Source organism: Melospiza melodia, chromosome 1 (genome assembly GCF_035770615.1).
Source record: "Melospiza melodia melodia isolate bMelMel2 chromosome 1, bMelMel2.pri, whole genome shotgun sequence".
In the NCBI taxonomy this organism is placed as follows: Eukaryota; Metazoa; Chordata; class Aves; order Passeriformes; family Passerellidae; genus Melospiza; species Melospiza melodia.
The window spans coordinates 12,089,659-12,106,184 of NC_086194.1; the positions used below are offsets into that span (position 1 = coordinate 12,089,659).

Sequence of the window (16,526 nt, forward strand, 5' to 3'; positions counted from 1 at the left end):
TATAGTCAGGGCCTGATCTTACCTCCTGTGCAGTTGCTGAGTCTTGTCATTTCCATCTTGACCTTGAAACGATCTCTAATGAAATGCAGCATAGTCTTATTCCCATGGGAGATTGATTATTGTGCAGTTTCACACTCATTTAGCTCTCCCTTTTCTGTTAGAAGGGTATGAGCTGATTATTTGCACCACTGTCCACAGCCTTCTGCTTTCTCCATTAGGAAGCTTCTACAGCTTCTTTCTTAATGGAAACAACTTTATTTTCTGAGATTCTTTATTGTATCATCATCTAGGAAAAAAAAAGTTGTTTCTCCCCTATAAATAAAGAAATACTAAAATATTTAGTAGAAATAAGGTATCTAATGCACTTAAAGTGAAAAAATAATTAGCATATAACAGGCAGGAAAGGCAGGAAAACAGTGATGATCGACAGTGTGAAAACAGGAATAAAAAAATAAGGAAAGGGGAGAAGGAGGAATGGAGAGGAACAGGAATCTTAATATTATAATGAGATTATAATCAAGTTGCTGTTAATGCCTCTTCTACATATTCTGACTCTTGTCATTGAAATTTTAATATGAATTTTACCTGATGAGGAAAGCTGCAGAAAGAACACTCACGGCCATGAAATAGAGAAAGCATTTCTACAACAGAGGAAAACATATCTCTTTAAAGGGGAGGGAGGCACAAGTCATTGAAAGGGAAGGAGAATTTAAGCACCTTGGTCTTCAGTTGTGAAATCAGTTTTAGAAAAAGACTGAATGCCTGATAAAACTGTACCTAAATTACCTACACTTTATTATGCAATATATGCACACATGATATGCATCCTGAAGCACATCAACTCTGTTTAAATCTTCAAATCCTTAAAATCTGCACTTTAATCACTTAGGCAGTTCCACAAAATTTACTGTGCATTATGAAACTTACTGGTACTTTCTCTGTGGGGACTGAACCATGTTATCCTGAAAATTCAAGTAGATATTGTGTTTGTATATATAGATTATGCAAAATAATATTGGATATACAATTTATAACTGTTTATTGGCTAGCTTAACAGTAGCTGCGTATGCATATAGTTCTATATAGAGGGTATGTCACTCCTACTCAGGACTGGAATTTCTCTCAGTGTTTTGTGTAATTCTAGAAGTCTTCTTTCAAAGCAGATATTGATATTTTCTAGCCTCATTAGGGTCCTGCCATCTGGTGCCTTGATGACTTTGCAAGGAATGCTGAGTGATTTAGGATGCTTTTTGACAGCATCAAAGATTTTCTTTTAACTTTCTTATTCTGTGCTCTGCTCTATTGATGAATCCCTCTTGCTTTGCCTCATCAGTTGTATCTCCCAATCAAAGTCCCCACACACCACTCATTCATTTTCACTCTATGATATCTCCCTGATTTCAGCGCCTGTCTCTCATTCACAATACCTTGTCCCTCAGACAATATCCATGCTTATTCTATGCAACTTATTTTTGATCCTGGCATATGACAACCTGTTTCAGAACCATGTTTCTTTAATCTTTCCAGCATTGCTGTTACTTGTTCCCTTTTTGATGTCTCAAATCACTTATAAAAAACTGCCCAATAGTTATAACATATTCACACAAACATATTCTGACAAGTTTTTTGTTGTAATTTATAATTTGATAATGTGTAATATAGAAGCTGTAATTTCAGCAAGCTACAAAACAACTGTGCAACCATAGTTGCCATAACCAGTTTCACCTTAGAGAAAAATGGAATAATCATATGGATTAATAGCACATGTAAACAAGTGCTGTTCCATATATAAGTAAGTCTGGTTCCTGGATCTGTTGGTTTGTTTGCTTAGTTTTTTGTTTGCTTTAATTTTAAGTGGGAGATGGATAAAGGCTAGGAGGAAACACAAAATTACAATAGAGCCATTTCTTTAAGCCACAGGTGAGTTCTTATTGTTTTTTGTAAATCTGCATTTCAATCACATGTGCTTTTTAATATAGTTAACTACTATTTATGCTATTGCTGTTGAACACCTAAATGTTCTAACATAAATTTATATTTATTTGTTTATATATTTATTTATTAATATATTTATTTCCTCTAAGGGAGGAAAAAAAGGGAAAAACCTATGTGAAGTCTTCAACTAAAAGACTCATACAGCTTTATATATCACCTAAAACTTTAAAAGCAGTTTAAAACAAAATATTTTATATGTTTTATTGTCTTAAACCTTTTATCCTTCTTTATCCTACCCCTGATACAGTAAATGATGAAAACTATTAGAAGACAATGCATAAGAGAACAAAAACAATGATCAAAGAACTAGCAAACATATTTTCTGAAAGCTAGTAAGAACTGGGTTTCTCTTAGAGAGCTGGCCACACAGGAGAAATATGACAGGTTCTCAGAAGTGTAAAAATCTGCAGTGGGGGCAAATGGGAATAAGGTTCTATCTTTGTTCTTTTTAGACAAAAGCAAGAGGTAAGGATTTTAAATCACTTCAAAGAAGTTCTACGTTGGAATTTATGAAGGAAAACATGTTGCAACAGAACCATTTAACATCACAGACAGGATCTGGGAAGGGCCCAGAATTTGTATTACATAAACATTTACATAAGGCAAACATCTGTCAGGAAAGGTTTGGTTTATGTGATGATCTTCCTTGTGGGGCCAAAAATGAAATAAAGGCCATGGCAATATTTGATTCTGTAAATATAGTACGAATAATTGACATCTCGATCTTCTGCTAAAACAACAGAATGTAATTAATAAAACAACAAAAAGATTGAGACTCAATTACAAGCAAGCAAAACAAGTGTGTTGAAGCAGAGAAGGTAACATGCCTGTCTTACCTGCTGTGTTGCTGTATATAACCTTGAAATTCTGGAAATGAAAATTACTTCCACAGAGCTTGCAGCAGATAACTGCGAGGATCAAGAGAAGATTTGTGGCAGGATTATCCGTAATACGAAATGTGTAGGTAGCAATATGGTTCTTAGCTCTGGTACCAAAAGTGATCAAAGCAAGCTATCAGAAAAGGGAACTTCAGTGAAATATGAAACAGTCAATCCAGAAATGACAAATAATGAAGATCTCAAAAATCCCATAAAAATGTTAAGAAAAAGGGATACTCAAAGAGGTTCCAAAGGGAGTTGTGGTATAAATTGTTATGTAACCAGTATCAGTATACTTGTTCTTGCACCATGTCAGAAAGCATTTGAAATTAATCAGAATTTTGAAATAGATTTGATTTATCAAGCTAATGAAATGGAAACCTAAAATGTCATTTTCTTTTATAATATAATTGAACACCATATTTATTAAAATGTCAGCATGTGCAAAGAGCATGTGCATGTGCATGTGCATTTTTGCTGTTTCTGAACATTTTTTCCCTCTACTCAGCTAAAAGGTAAATATTTGCCTTACATAGTGGATACTATTGTATCTTTATATATATATATATATATATATATGGATATGGATACTATTTGTATCTTTATAACTATGATGAGAATGAGTTGTCCTGTATCAGGCAAGGGTTCATCTTGCTATTTGTGATTACTAGGGTTGGATGCTTGGGATTAGCATATAAAATGTAGTCAAATACAGAGAAATTATTTGCTTTCAGTGTGCTTCCCTAGTTTTTAGAAAATTTCTGTCTGAAAGAATTCCTAACACTTTTGCTTAAAATACTTTCTTTAAAGAATTTGCATAATTATTTTTTGAAACTATCTAAGATATGGTATCAAGACAAAATGTTGCATGGTGTAATTGAGTGACGCTGATGTTTCTTTTAATGTCTACCTGACAAATTTCTCCAAACCATCTCCATGCCCTTTAGCTCTGTTGGGGAAACAGTGAATAAATAATTCCCTAAGTAGACTCTTCATGGTTCTAATTTCTTTCCTCTAGTCATGTCAAATTTCTAGTCATCTCTTCCCAGACTAAGAATGAGACTTTCCAGAGACAGATTGATATTCCCTGCTGTAAAAACACAGGATTCCCTACCTTTGATCGTCCTCTTCATTCTTCACTTTATTGTTTTCATTCTAGTGTTTCATTTTTTGAAGTGTGAGAATCACAGGTATTCCTGAAATGTAGAATCAACACAGAATTTCACGTTGTCTTTAAAACAGCAGCAGACTTCTACTACAAAAGCAGCTCTGTACTAGTGTAAAAAGGTTGTTCAAGAACACATTAGCTCTTGCTATGCAGATACTGTTAATGTTAAAGAATAAATCAAAATTTAAAGTATTGAAACCTGTAATATCAGTTACCCATACATTTTTACAAAAGCTATCAGAATGTGAAAACCTATTGTATTTCTTGATGTACCAATGCTTCTTAATTCAAATCACGCACAAAATATAAATTATTGATCTCTGCTCCTACTACTCCCCATTATGTCTCCATCCTTCCAAAATGCATGAGCATCTACTTCCAGCTATTATCTGTATACTACTGTAAATACCAACAGGTTTTCTTTACCTTATTGCTCAGGGATGACTGTAGCAAATCTACTTTGGAATCACATGTTATTAAACAGAAGCAATGATATGTGTGCCTGGAAAAAGAGGAGTAAAGAGAGAAAAAAAAAAAAATATCCCACTTCTCTTTTTCCTTAAGGCTTTTGAAAAAGTTTGAGTTTTAGCTGAAAGTGTCTCTTGTTATCAGCTTGTCCAGACTCATTTCTCAAACCCTAGTTTCAGTTTCTGGTTTTCTTTATGTTAAATTGCACCAGCTCTTTGCTTAGAAGACTGTCTCTCTCTCTTCTCCTGAGTTTGCATCTCTGAGTCTGCTCTCTTCTGGTAAAAGATTCTCTAGAAGCAGCCCAATTTATGTGAAACAGTTCTGTCTATATCCTCTCTTTTGCCAATTTTGAAAGTCCATTTTTGTCTTAGTGTTTTGTTCTCTGCTTCTAGTAATCTTCACTCCTCATATTTTTAGAAAATTCAGCTATGTCACTGTGAAGTCTCCTCTTCTTAAATGAGGAAAAAAAGCTGAACTTCTTTAATCTTGCTTCATAACAAGTATTAATTTAGCTTATTTCACTTGCATTCCTCTAAAGCAATTATAGCCACTCTTCTTCTTAAGCGCAGATGCAAATTAGGATAAAGGCAGTATGGATTTTCCTCCCCACTTTTTATTCCTAGCAATTTGTATTAACTATATATCCCTGCTTTCCTCCTTCCATGACTCAGAATGAAACATATACTGTATCTTAAATTAGAAAAATATAATCTCTAACAACCGAAGTACAGTACTTAAATGTCCTTAATCCCTGCTTTTACATTCCTTAGAGCAGTTGTTCCCTCCACAGAGTTTCATCTGACAACTTGGATATTTGGCTGTTAAATATCCTTTCCAAAAGCACTCCTGCTTTTATAGTCAAACTTTCCAGTGCTAACCTGGAGAACATTCAGATTTTATTTAGAAGATGATAATTTCTTCCCTGCTTTCTTAATTTTCTTGCTTAGTTTTTCACTTATATCAAAACTTACAGGTGTCCTATAAACTTATTCACCATTAGCACTGTATCAAGCAGGCATGCACAACAAATGTCTGTAACATGCTGTTTGGGAGCACTCCATATTCAAACAGGAAAAATCTAGTTACATTCATTTGTTAAATAAAAGGTTTCAAAACAATACCTTTTTCACTTATTAAAAAATGGGGAAAATTTTAAATTACTTTTCCGGCAATTTGAAATAATTTCTTTGATCAGAGAGTTTAGATATGCTTTTTAAAATTAGTTGGTTTTATTTAGGTAATAGCTTAATATTCATTCACCCATTGTCATTTCTCTGCACTTAACATTTTAAATTTAAGAATCCCTGACAAGAAAAGTCAAAGAAATGCTGGCTTATATCTCCTTGACAATAATTATAAAACCAAATGAGGATTCCTTGTCTCACAGGAGTAATTTTGAATTTTTTCTTCCTTTTAAAAATATTTAAATATTTAAAATAATAAAATGTAAGCTCAGAGTTCTAAATAACAACTTTTTCCTGTGAAGACAGATGGAATACATATTTTTTTATAAGCTTCACTAAGCAGTTAAATATCCATGGGCAGAAGAACAAAGTGACAATTAAAAAATTTCTTTAAACTACATGACCAAGGCATTTGATATGCATCTGATTAAATGTCATGAGCTTATGGCAAATCATGAGACTTAAACTAGTTCCCTGGTTTCAAAATAATGTATTTTTTATTACCTCCATCCACGAGACTAAATAGGTTGGAGTGTATAAACCTAGGGTGTTTTAGCTATCTGTATTCAGGAAAGGTTTTGCCAAGGAAACAATTTTAAAGTTTGCCTTCCCAATTAAGGCTGAGTCGGGGAGGAGCAGCCCCTTGAGTCTTGTGCTATTATTAAACTATTGGACATCAGCAGTATGTCCCTTGCAGGCATCACAAACCAGGTGATTTTTGTCCTCTTCCTCTCTGCCCCCCTTGTCCCTTGAACAATTGTTCCTCATGTTCATCCTGCTGTGAGCGGGGTCAGGCCAGCAGCGATTCACAAAGCTAAGAGTGCAACACACAGCAGCCATTTCATTAGCACATGTTATTCTTCCTATTACTGTCATGCCTTGGTTTTGTTGAAAAATATCTCCAACAGAAACATCCAGCAAATATGACATACAATCACTCTTCTTGTTTTCAACTGCACATACTTTTTAAAATGCTTAAATCTTCACACTGTTGTTGCTAGAAAAGGATTTTTAAAATTTGCAATAAATAAATAGGCCTCCATTCCCATTTCTTTTTTTCAAATTCAAATATAAATATTTGAAAATAAAAAAGCTTAAAAAGCTGAAATTTTACCCTGAGATATGTTGCCCAGAGAGAGGATTCTTTCAGTAAACTTCCTATATAGCTTAGCAGGAACGGATTACAAAAGCTTTGCATTCCAAGCCTATAAAATATTTCCCTTCTTTTTCAATTAAAATATTTCTATTTTTGCACATGTGCATGTAATGCAAAAAGTCCTAGACAAACTGGATAAATATACAACTCTCCCTATAACAACTTGCAATGGTACATAGTGTTGAGGAGATTTTTTAGGATGTAGATATGAACTTAAACTCACAGTTGCCTCATCCCACTACTTTATATACATTAAAAATATCTCATGGGACATTATACCTACTCTTAATTGAGTGCATATCTGCCACACTCACAGAAATTCTCATTCTGACTAAGCCACCTACACTAGACAAAGCCAGAAATCCAATTCATCCTTTCTGTAGTTTATTATTTCAGTCTTGTTGGCCAGTCAACAGGAGAAGCCATAAACTTTTGTAGCAGCAAGTATTCATTTAATTTGGGAAAACTGCCAAAAAATAATAGAAATTGTAATATCAATGGTAATGATAATTATGGATAGCATTATTCAAATTGCCATAAGAATAATGTTACAAAAGGCCTACCTCTTAAGAATGAAAAAAGAATCTTAGAATTTCTTGTGCCTGATCCCTTCATCCATTACACAAGCCCAAGTCCACTGACACCAGTAGCAGAATAATCTTGTTTAAAGCTGATGCATTGGAAGAGAGAATCAAGCCTTTGCCACAATCCTCAGTGACTTGCCGTTAGTAATATTATTCCCAGAATACCTGATATAATCTCCTTGGCTGAGTATTTTTCTTTGTTTTTTCTTAGCAAGATACTATTAGATGTTTTGTTTTGATGACAGCCATGTAAGAATGGGGCCCTGAGCAAACTGATCTAATGGATGGCATTTCTTCTCATGACAAGTGGATTGGAACTGGATGGATTTTGGAGGTCTCTGCCAACCCAAATCATTCTGTGATCCTCTGTTGATCCTGAGCCTTTTAACATTAACAGCCAAAGTCTCTTGGCCCTGACTGCACTGAGTCAAAGCCAGTGCTAAGGGGTTTGGGTTGCTTGCTCTGTAATGGGTTTCTAGCAATTTAAAAAGCTAGCAAGTGCAGAAAATTTACATCACCAAATAAAATTATGGTACCCAATTAATCTGAAATCTGCAAAATATCACATGTCACTTAATGCCCATTTTCCTTCCAGTTCTGTCAGTCCTCTCCCAAGCAGGACTGATGCTGTTGCACAGCCCTGTTATGAACATCGCAATCTGCAGCAGACATGGGACACAAACACCCTGAACATTGGGCTGAAACTCTCCATGGACCTGTATGCCAAAATAGACAGTTTCTGAAATGAAACAAAATCTTTTTTGTGTTCACTGATCCAAAGTGTGCAGTATTTCACATTGCAATCCTCTCAACTAATACTCAGTTCAACATTATGCTTCAACATTATTGTGATAAGGATAATTTCAGGGGTCCTAGTTCCATTACTGGTGTCTAATTTAGTGCGTTTTTACTTTCAATTTAACTTAATAGGATCTAATTAGTAAAATCTAATTAGATGCCTACTAACAATTTCTGAATCACTGTTTGTTCCTGAAGTCTTATTTTGTGTCACTAGAATCCTAGTGGGAAAACAAGTTGCCCTGAAATAGATGGGACTGTTTGAGTATCCAGCTACTGCTCTGTGCCAGTAAGGCCTTGAATAAAGTGACAGGATCACAGACACATAAAATACATAATAAAACTTCTGGCCTGAGAAAAATATGTCTCAAAAATATGGCTACTAAAATTTTCTTCCATTTCACTATGGTTCTGACCAAAGATGTACATATTGTTTGAGTTACCTCTATCTCTTTTTTTTTTTTTTTTTTTTTTTTAACTCTAAACTTTACTGCTGCAGAAAAGGCCACTTTCTTCTGTTTTATTACAGGTAACACATCCTCAATAGAGTATCATTTCAAAAAGCTTCAAAGATCCAATATATTCTCCATATAGTTTGTTTGTTTTTTCACAAAGACTGTTTTTGGAGTGACAATAATAAATTCTAGGTGAGAAAGAAAGCAAACTTCTAATCCTCTTTATTATCAGCATTAAACAATTACTTTTAACCTAATATTTTTTTCTGTTGGTTTGGGTTTTCATTGGCTTTTTTCCTCAGGGCGTCTTTCATTTCTTCTAATCTGTATATGAATACAGGTAATGTGCAGAAGTGTTTCCCCAGCTGCTGCTTCTTCCTCTTGAGGTGCTCAGGTGATGCTGCAGCTCACTGGGCACCTGTCCAGGTGTCTGTACCAGTGTGCACTGCTCTAATGGAAGCTGATGGTCAGTGTTAGTAAGTCAGCAGTGGGGGAATTTAAACCAACAAAAATTTATAAAAATCATAGATTAGAGGCATTATTTTGTGTTTCACATGGTTCCCTCAGCAGTGTAATACCAATAATCTATCCAATTTTTTAAAATTTCTTTTGTTGTATTCACTAAAAATTCCATACCTCTAAAGACAATAAAATTATTAAATAATATTATATCCTGCATGAGCTGTTTGGAAAAGAGATTCTTTCACTGAGAATATTTCTAATAGGCATTCTGCACTGGGAAATAGGTTTACTTTAAGGTTGTCTGATGCATTCTAGGAAAATCCCACAAATAATAATTCCAGTACCCAGATTCTCAAGAGCACTGTGGCATTTCTAGGTACATGACTAGACTTGCAATCCCAGCTGTTAGCCTGAGTTGTAACTGAATTTCCCTTTTTAAGTGATTCAATCTGGCTCAGACTGGTGTCCAGCAGCCTGGAAAGGCTGTTAATGTGATGTGACAATCTTGACATTAACTGCCTTGGTTAAGGCCAAGAAACAAATCACACAGAGCTTAACAGATCAGAGACAGCACCTTGAATTTTACATAGAAATGGACTGAAAAAAGTGGAGATTCTGGCTAAATGAAACTGATGCTTCTTGGATGGGCAAATGTATTATGAAGAGTTTTGTTGTTCTTACAGTGTCTGCAGTAAATTGAGCACCGTGCAGTCATGCAGTACAGCACTCACAATGACTTGGAGGCATCCTTTGAAGGCCACATTTGACAGAAAAGATGATAAATGCCAGGATAAATGGAGATTTAATGAAGCCTTTGGGCACTAATGACAGTGGACTTTTGGAAGAGGTTTAATTCCATTGGCATGTCCAAATTTACTCCTTCCCTTTACTGTATGTAGAATTTTATTTAGCTACACTCTGCTGACCAGAGGTTTTAAGCCCCATCATGGCTCAGTGGGCGAGTGACAGGCCCACAGCTCAGATCCAAGAGAGGTGCAGACCAGGGCATTTGGCAAAAGGCAGCTGGGCATCCTGCCTCCCTCCATCAGGCAGCAGATACTGAGTGAGAAACCAGGGGAAAACATGGTCTGGTGAATAAAGTGTGAGAGAGATGATCACAGGCCATGAATAGCTAAGGACACTCACCCTGAGGTCTTCCCCAGGAGGGGAAGGGAGAAAAAACCACTCCAGCAGGCTCCCAGCTGACAGCAGCTGACAGAACCAGAGGACACAGTCTCAAGCTTCATCTAAGGAAATGCAGGTTGGATATTAGGAACAAGATTTTTACAGAAAGGGTGATAAAGCTTTGGAATGGTCTGCCTGGGGAGGTGGTGGAGTCACCATCCCTAGATATGTTTAACAAAGCCTGGATGTGGCACTGGGTGCCAGGGTTTATATTACAGCGACCTGATGAGGTCTTCAGGGTGAGAGAAGTGGATGAGAATCTTAGTTCATGATCAGAAGGCTGGATTTATTGATATATGATATATAATACATTATTAGCATACTAAAAGGAATAAAGAGAAAAGTTGCAGAGGCTGCTAAGCTAAGAATAGCATAGAAAAGAATGAATAACAAAGTTTTGTGTCCAGCAGAAAGCAATGACAAACTCTGGTGTGAGTGGTCAGCAAATCCAAACACTCACAGAAGCCAATCACAGATGCTCCTGTTACATTCCACACCAGCCGATAACAATTGTTTACATTCTTCTTCTGGGGCCTCAGCTTCCCAGAAGACGAACAAATCCCAAAGAAATGATTTCTATGAAAAAACGTCTGCCACAGGTTTAGTTGAGGTGTTAGGGCATGGGTTGGACTCGATGATCTTGAAGGTGTCTTTCAACCTAGCAATTCTGTGAATTCTGCCTGTCCCCTGCCACAGACTCACTCAGCCAGGCAGGCTCAGGGCATGCACTGCTTGCTCCAGCCCCATGGGATAAGTGTGAAAATAAAGCCAAGTGATGCCCTTAAATCCTTTTTTTTTTTTTTTTTAATTTTAAAAATAGGACCAGTTAGAACCTGAAAGTCTTTCCATTTATCCTGCCATTATACATTGCAGGGATGCCCTTAGATGAGAGCCAGAAGTAATGGATCAGGGTGGTAACTAGAAAGCTAGGAAATGTTCTGGTATTTTTAACTGTTCTTTATTCATAGTCTGGTAAACAATAACAACCACAGGAGGCCTTGACCTGCCAGTTCCATTCACTGTCTATGCCACTATTCTAGCAGAAGGGAAATAGACTGGACTGTAGTACTGTGGTTTGTCTCTATTTGTTTCAATGTCTGGATGCCCAAATAAGCACAGATGATAATCTTAGCAGAGGTGTAACTGATAGAAGAGCTGTGAAGAGGTACATTTACATTTAAATTTTGTTTGTCTCACGCCATTCTAAACATTTCTTTCTATTTCTTTAGGCTAGTATTATCTGCAACAATAAGATGTAAGAAAATGAAACTGAATGCCTTGAGTTCTGCAGATTGGGGATGGGGGCAAACATCTAGGTGTGCATAAAACATCATGAAACTTCTGAGGGGTTACTGGTGCTGGCTGAATATGAGCAAGTCCAAAGCAGTGTGTGGCTTTGGATACATGTCCGGCTGAGTCTCTTCTGCCACGACTGCATTTCAAAGGGCTCAGAGGAGCACCTGCTGCTGTGGTCTGAACATGAATGATAAGTTGACAGAGGTGCACTTGCCAAATGCCCAGGGTCCTTTACAAACCTCATGGATTTGAAAAGGGTAAATAAGAAAACATCTGGAAGCCAAATCAAACATACTGGGAGAATGATTCCTCATGAAGCATTTGGCCACAAACTCTGTTTGCACTGTGGTGACTTCCTTTATTCGTGAACGACTGCAGTCTAATTGTTTTGTCACATGAAAAGGTTTGCTGACTTCACTGCTACCCACAGAAGTGACAGAAGGGTTGGATTTCTCCCTTTCACTATCTCATCAGCTACAGGCCTTTGTAACAGCAGCATCCTTCAAAACTAGTAAGTCATGTTTTGGCAAAAGCAATTAGGAATTTTGCAAGCTATCACACGGGGATTGAGCATTCACCTATAGATCCCACCATCTTAAGAATGAAATATTGGAAACAAGAGTGAACATGACAGTGTGGCTTTTCCTTGGCATAAAAAATAACACTCCTGTATCCCATGCAGATGTTGATATCGTTCTTTAATTTATAATTTAAAATCATACAGCTACTTTAAGCCCAGGGCAAGGATACTTCGTTCATGCTAAATAAAGTGATCCTTCTTTATAAAAAAATCTATTGAGTCTGGCTATTGAAAAACACTTTTGTATATGAAAAATGCCTATACAAGGAAACAAAATAGGACAAATTTAAGCAATAGATTAATTTATTTGTGCCCAGGTCAAGGTGTAGACAGGAAAGGAAAAAAAATTAAATTGAATATATAATTGAAGTGTTCACAATATAAAAATATTATTGTTATCAATATCTGCATTTTTATTATATTCACACATATCTGTAACAATGAAAGTTTAACTACATATGCAATGTTGAATTTAACTCCTTAAGGAGAAAAACTTTTCCTTGGAAAGTCTTTTCATTAAAGAGGAGAATAACAGGGTGATAAAAGAGGATATGTCGGGATATGACAGTTTAAAAGGTAAAGTTAATAATCTGACTCATTATATCTGTAGGAAATCAAGTTCTTCAAAGATTATAATCAGCAGTTATGCATCCCAAAAGATATTTAGTGGGAAAAAACATTATGAAATACAAGCCAGCTTAAAAAAAAAAAAAGAACACCAAAAAACCCCATCCTAACAGTGAACCGATCCAGGAAAAAAATGTCTGAGACTTTGAAAAATCTCAGTTTTGACCCTTGTTTGGTGTTCTGTGCAGAAATAAATTTCAAAAATAGTTTATTTCAAACTGGATTTTAATATAATTAAATTTAAACGCTTCACAGGAAATCTTATTAAAGGTGGTGGGATTTTTTAGTAAAAACTATGACTTGTCAAAGGGACTAAAAAAAGAATTGCAATAAATGTCACTTCATGTACCTACTAATAAAGAATGCCAATGTTACATTTAAAATGTGTCAGAAATCACATAGTCAAAGATCTAGCTCAATGGTAATTTTAACATAAAGCTCTAGAAGATGTTTTACTGTATTATGTTCTGTTATTTACAATGATAAACTATTTCTGTCACCTAAACTATATGGCAGTGATTTTTAGAAAATACTATAGATATTATTGACTATAAGATAATTTCAAGTATTTGGAAATATTCATTTCCAGCATGAGTAATTATCACTTTCTTATATTTACCATATACTATCTGTTGAAACCAGTGGCAAGAAAACTAATAAGGAAATGGGTCTCTTCTTCCTCCTGACTAAGTCAGAAAGATGTTGAAGAGCTATTGCAAGACAGCAGCCTGAGTTCTGACTTTGTGTTTTGAGAATTATTGGAAAAAATATGAAAAAGCCTGTAGGTAAGTCTATTGAGGTCTGTTTCCAGTTGGTAAGTTATGGATTTATTTCCTAGATAGTGATTCTTCATGAATTCATTCAAACAGTCCACAAGGACCTGGCCCTTCTCTAAGTATTCCCTTCACACCACAGTTACATTCATCTGTGTATGTATATTTATGCTGATGCTCCTGTCCCTGAACTGCTTTGCACTGGTCAGTAGTTATTGGCACCCTCTTTCCAAACTGGAGGATCAGATCCCTCTGACCTTGTGATGGAATTAGGTCTACAATGCAATATCTCTCACCAGTGTGTGCAAAGATCTCCAGCTCATGCAATATATTTTATGCAGCTTCCATCTTCTTCATAAGTCATTAGCAGTGAGTGGCCCCAAGTATGTAGAATTTGGTACCAGTGCTCAAGACTATGGCCATTCCAATCTTCTCCCTTAAAGCAGTCTTCTAAAACAATTAAGGGTCCAGAAAGGCTACTTAATTGCTTCTTCCCATGATTACAGGGGAAGTCAGCACAACCTATGATGATTGTTTTGCAAGACATGCTCATGAGATACAACACTGTGCATGCAGTTATCTATTATTTCACTTTTTCAATTGAAAGAGAGGAGATCCTTCATCTCTATCAGCTCTATTCCCCAGGAAATACAACCAACTCTTGGAAATTTTTCAAGACTGCTCTTGACCCAGAGTGTATCCTTCAGAGGAGGACAGAGACCTCGCAGCTCCTCAGGTCCCATGTGATGTGAGAACTGTCAGCTGTGGCTTGGCACAGCAAGCTTTGTTCAATATGAGACAAGGAAGCCTTGCTGACAGCCTTGGGGTGAATTCCTTGCCAACTTAGAGAGCCATGGAACCGTGTCATTTTACTGCTCTCACATTGCTCTGTTCTTTCTCAAATGTCCACCTGGGCTGCCTTGCTAACATGTGTTAGACTGGTTCTGTTTTCTTTTCAAAAGATGGCATTTGGCAAGATGTCCAGTGGTTTTTGCAGATATCATGGAATGAAAGCTGTACTTTTTCTCTGTATATGACATATGCCATGGAAACAACTCCTCTTGCTGCATCTCTTTGCTTCTGTGGTATTTTCACTTAATATAAGTGAAAGATAATCACACAATAAAAGGAAGACTGCTGCATTGCTTTATAAAGCTCATTATAAAAGTAGACTCTGCAGCTAAAGATTATTTTGTGGGTTCTCTACATATACTTGATGATATTATATCCAGGATTAATACTGCTACAAAAATAGGACACCCTGAGCTCAAAAAAAAAAAAAAACCCAAACAACAGCATGAAAGTTTGTAGGTTTTTTGTTTGTTTTTGTTTTTTTGTTTTTTGCATTTTATATAACTGTTTTAACACTTATGTTTTTCTTTCTTACCAGTCTGAAATTTTCCATAAAATTTGCCTCCAGAATAGATGGAATAGACATAAATGTGGAGGAGAATTGTGGAGAACACTTAATTTTTACATTATTATTTTTAGGACAAATAATTCTTTAAAAAGAGTGTATACTTAATTCCATATACTTACAAGAAAGTGACACAATATTTTCAGAGAAGAGCATTACTGAGAGTAAACTATATGCACAAATTTTATTACAAAAATAGTCTTTCATATTTTACTTCTCATATATATTTATACATATAGGTATGACAAGGGTAAATTATAATATAGAGTTAAAAATATATAAACACTATTGAATGCATCTCTGCGGGTCTTCAAATTGTTGAGAAATCGTGTCCATGGTCTTTTGGGGGGCTTTTAAATGGTCTGTTTTGCCACAAAAAAAAAAAATCATCATTGACATTTCAAACACAGAAAAGTTAAGGAATTTTGAACAAATTTGAAAAAGAAAGAATCGAGTCATAGCAAATGGTCTCATATTGAGAACAACATGCTCTCAGCCTTCAGCCTCTCACAGGTCTGTTTGGAAAAGTCCTGTGCAAGAAAGTTGTAAAATAGTCAAAGATTACCTCTTCCATTTTCAAGAGTAGTTCTTGGTGATGAATGTGAAATCAGGTAAAAATGCCAGAAGGCTTTTGTGAGCAAACAGAGCTCATAGCCAAACTCAGGGACAAGAAGAATCCACAGAAAGGAAGGAAGCAAGGATAGGGATATGGGAGAAACACAGAAACATTCTCTGAGCATTCAGCGATGAAGTTAGAAAAATTAAAGCCCAAGGGAAGTTAAATATGGCCAGGGATGTCAATGCCAAAAAAATCTTCAACCTGTACATAGGGAAAGAAGGGAGGTTGAGGAAAATGTAGGCCCATTGTTTAATAAGACAGAATACCTTGTTAGACAAGATAGAGAACAGGCTGATTTACCAAATATCAGATCATCTCCAAGATATCTCATGTCCCAGAGGCCATGACAAAGGCTGGACCGATGAAAATTTATCTTTAGTGAAAAGGGTGAGGTCAGGGAATGCTTAAAGAGAGCTGGACATGCACAAGTCCATGGGCCCTGATGGGGTGAACTCACCTGTGTTGATGGAGCTCTCGTAGACCCTTCAAGGCCACTATGGATAATATTTGCTCAGTTATACTTATCATTTCATTCAACACACAAAATTAAAATAAGGTGCTCAATACGGTGATGTCTCACAGGCAAGCACAGCTCGTGCTGAGGCCTGCACTGAGGATGGGAGCTGAACAAAATATTCCATTCCAAAGACGTGGCTGAGCTCCTTGTGAGGGGTCCTCCCTGTGCTCAGTGTATCCCACTGCCCAGCAGAACTCACACACAGCCCTTACTGCACCTCAGCTTTAAATTCATGTTTACTACCAGGTTTTTTAAGCTGTTTTTTTATCAGGAAGGTAGAGTGTAAATCCAGTGCACTACCTTAAAATGAGCAAAACTAGAGAAACCATAAAAAGGCTTAAAAAACAAAAAGAATTGTTTTTCA

The 16,526-nt window shown here is 36.1% G+C and overlaps 1 long non-coding RNA gene across 2 annotated transcripts in view; it reads right to left on the reverse strand.

Moving 5' to 3' along the window:
* LOC134429268 (uncharacterized) overlaps positions 1-16,526 on the reverse strand; it is a 59,886-nt gene that overhangs the window by 18,651 nt on the left and 24,709 nt on the right. For both annotated transcript variants that reach the window (XR_010030564.1, XR_010030565.1), the window contains exons 2-3: positions 3,988-4,069; positions 2,832-2,980 (exon numbers count right to left, since the gene is read on the reverse strand). This is a non-coding gene — a long non-coding RNA (uncharacterized LOC134429268). The remainder of the gene's footprint in view (positions 1-2,831; positions 2,981-3,987; positions 4,070-16,526) is intronic.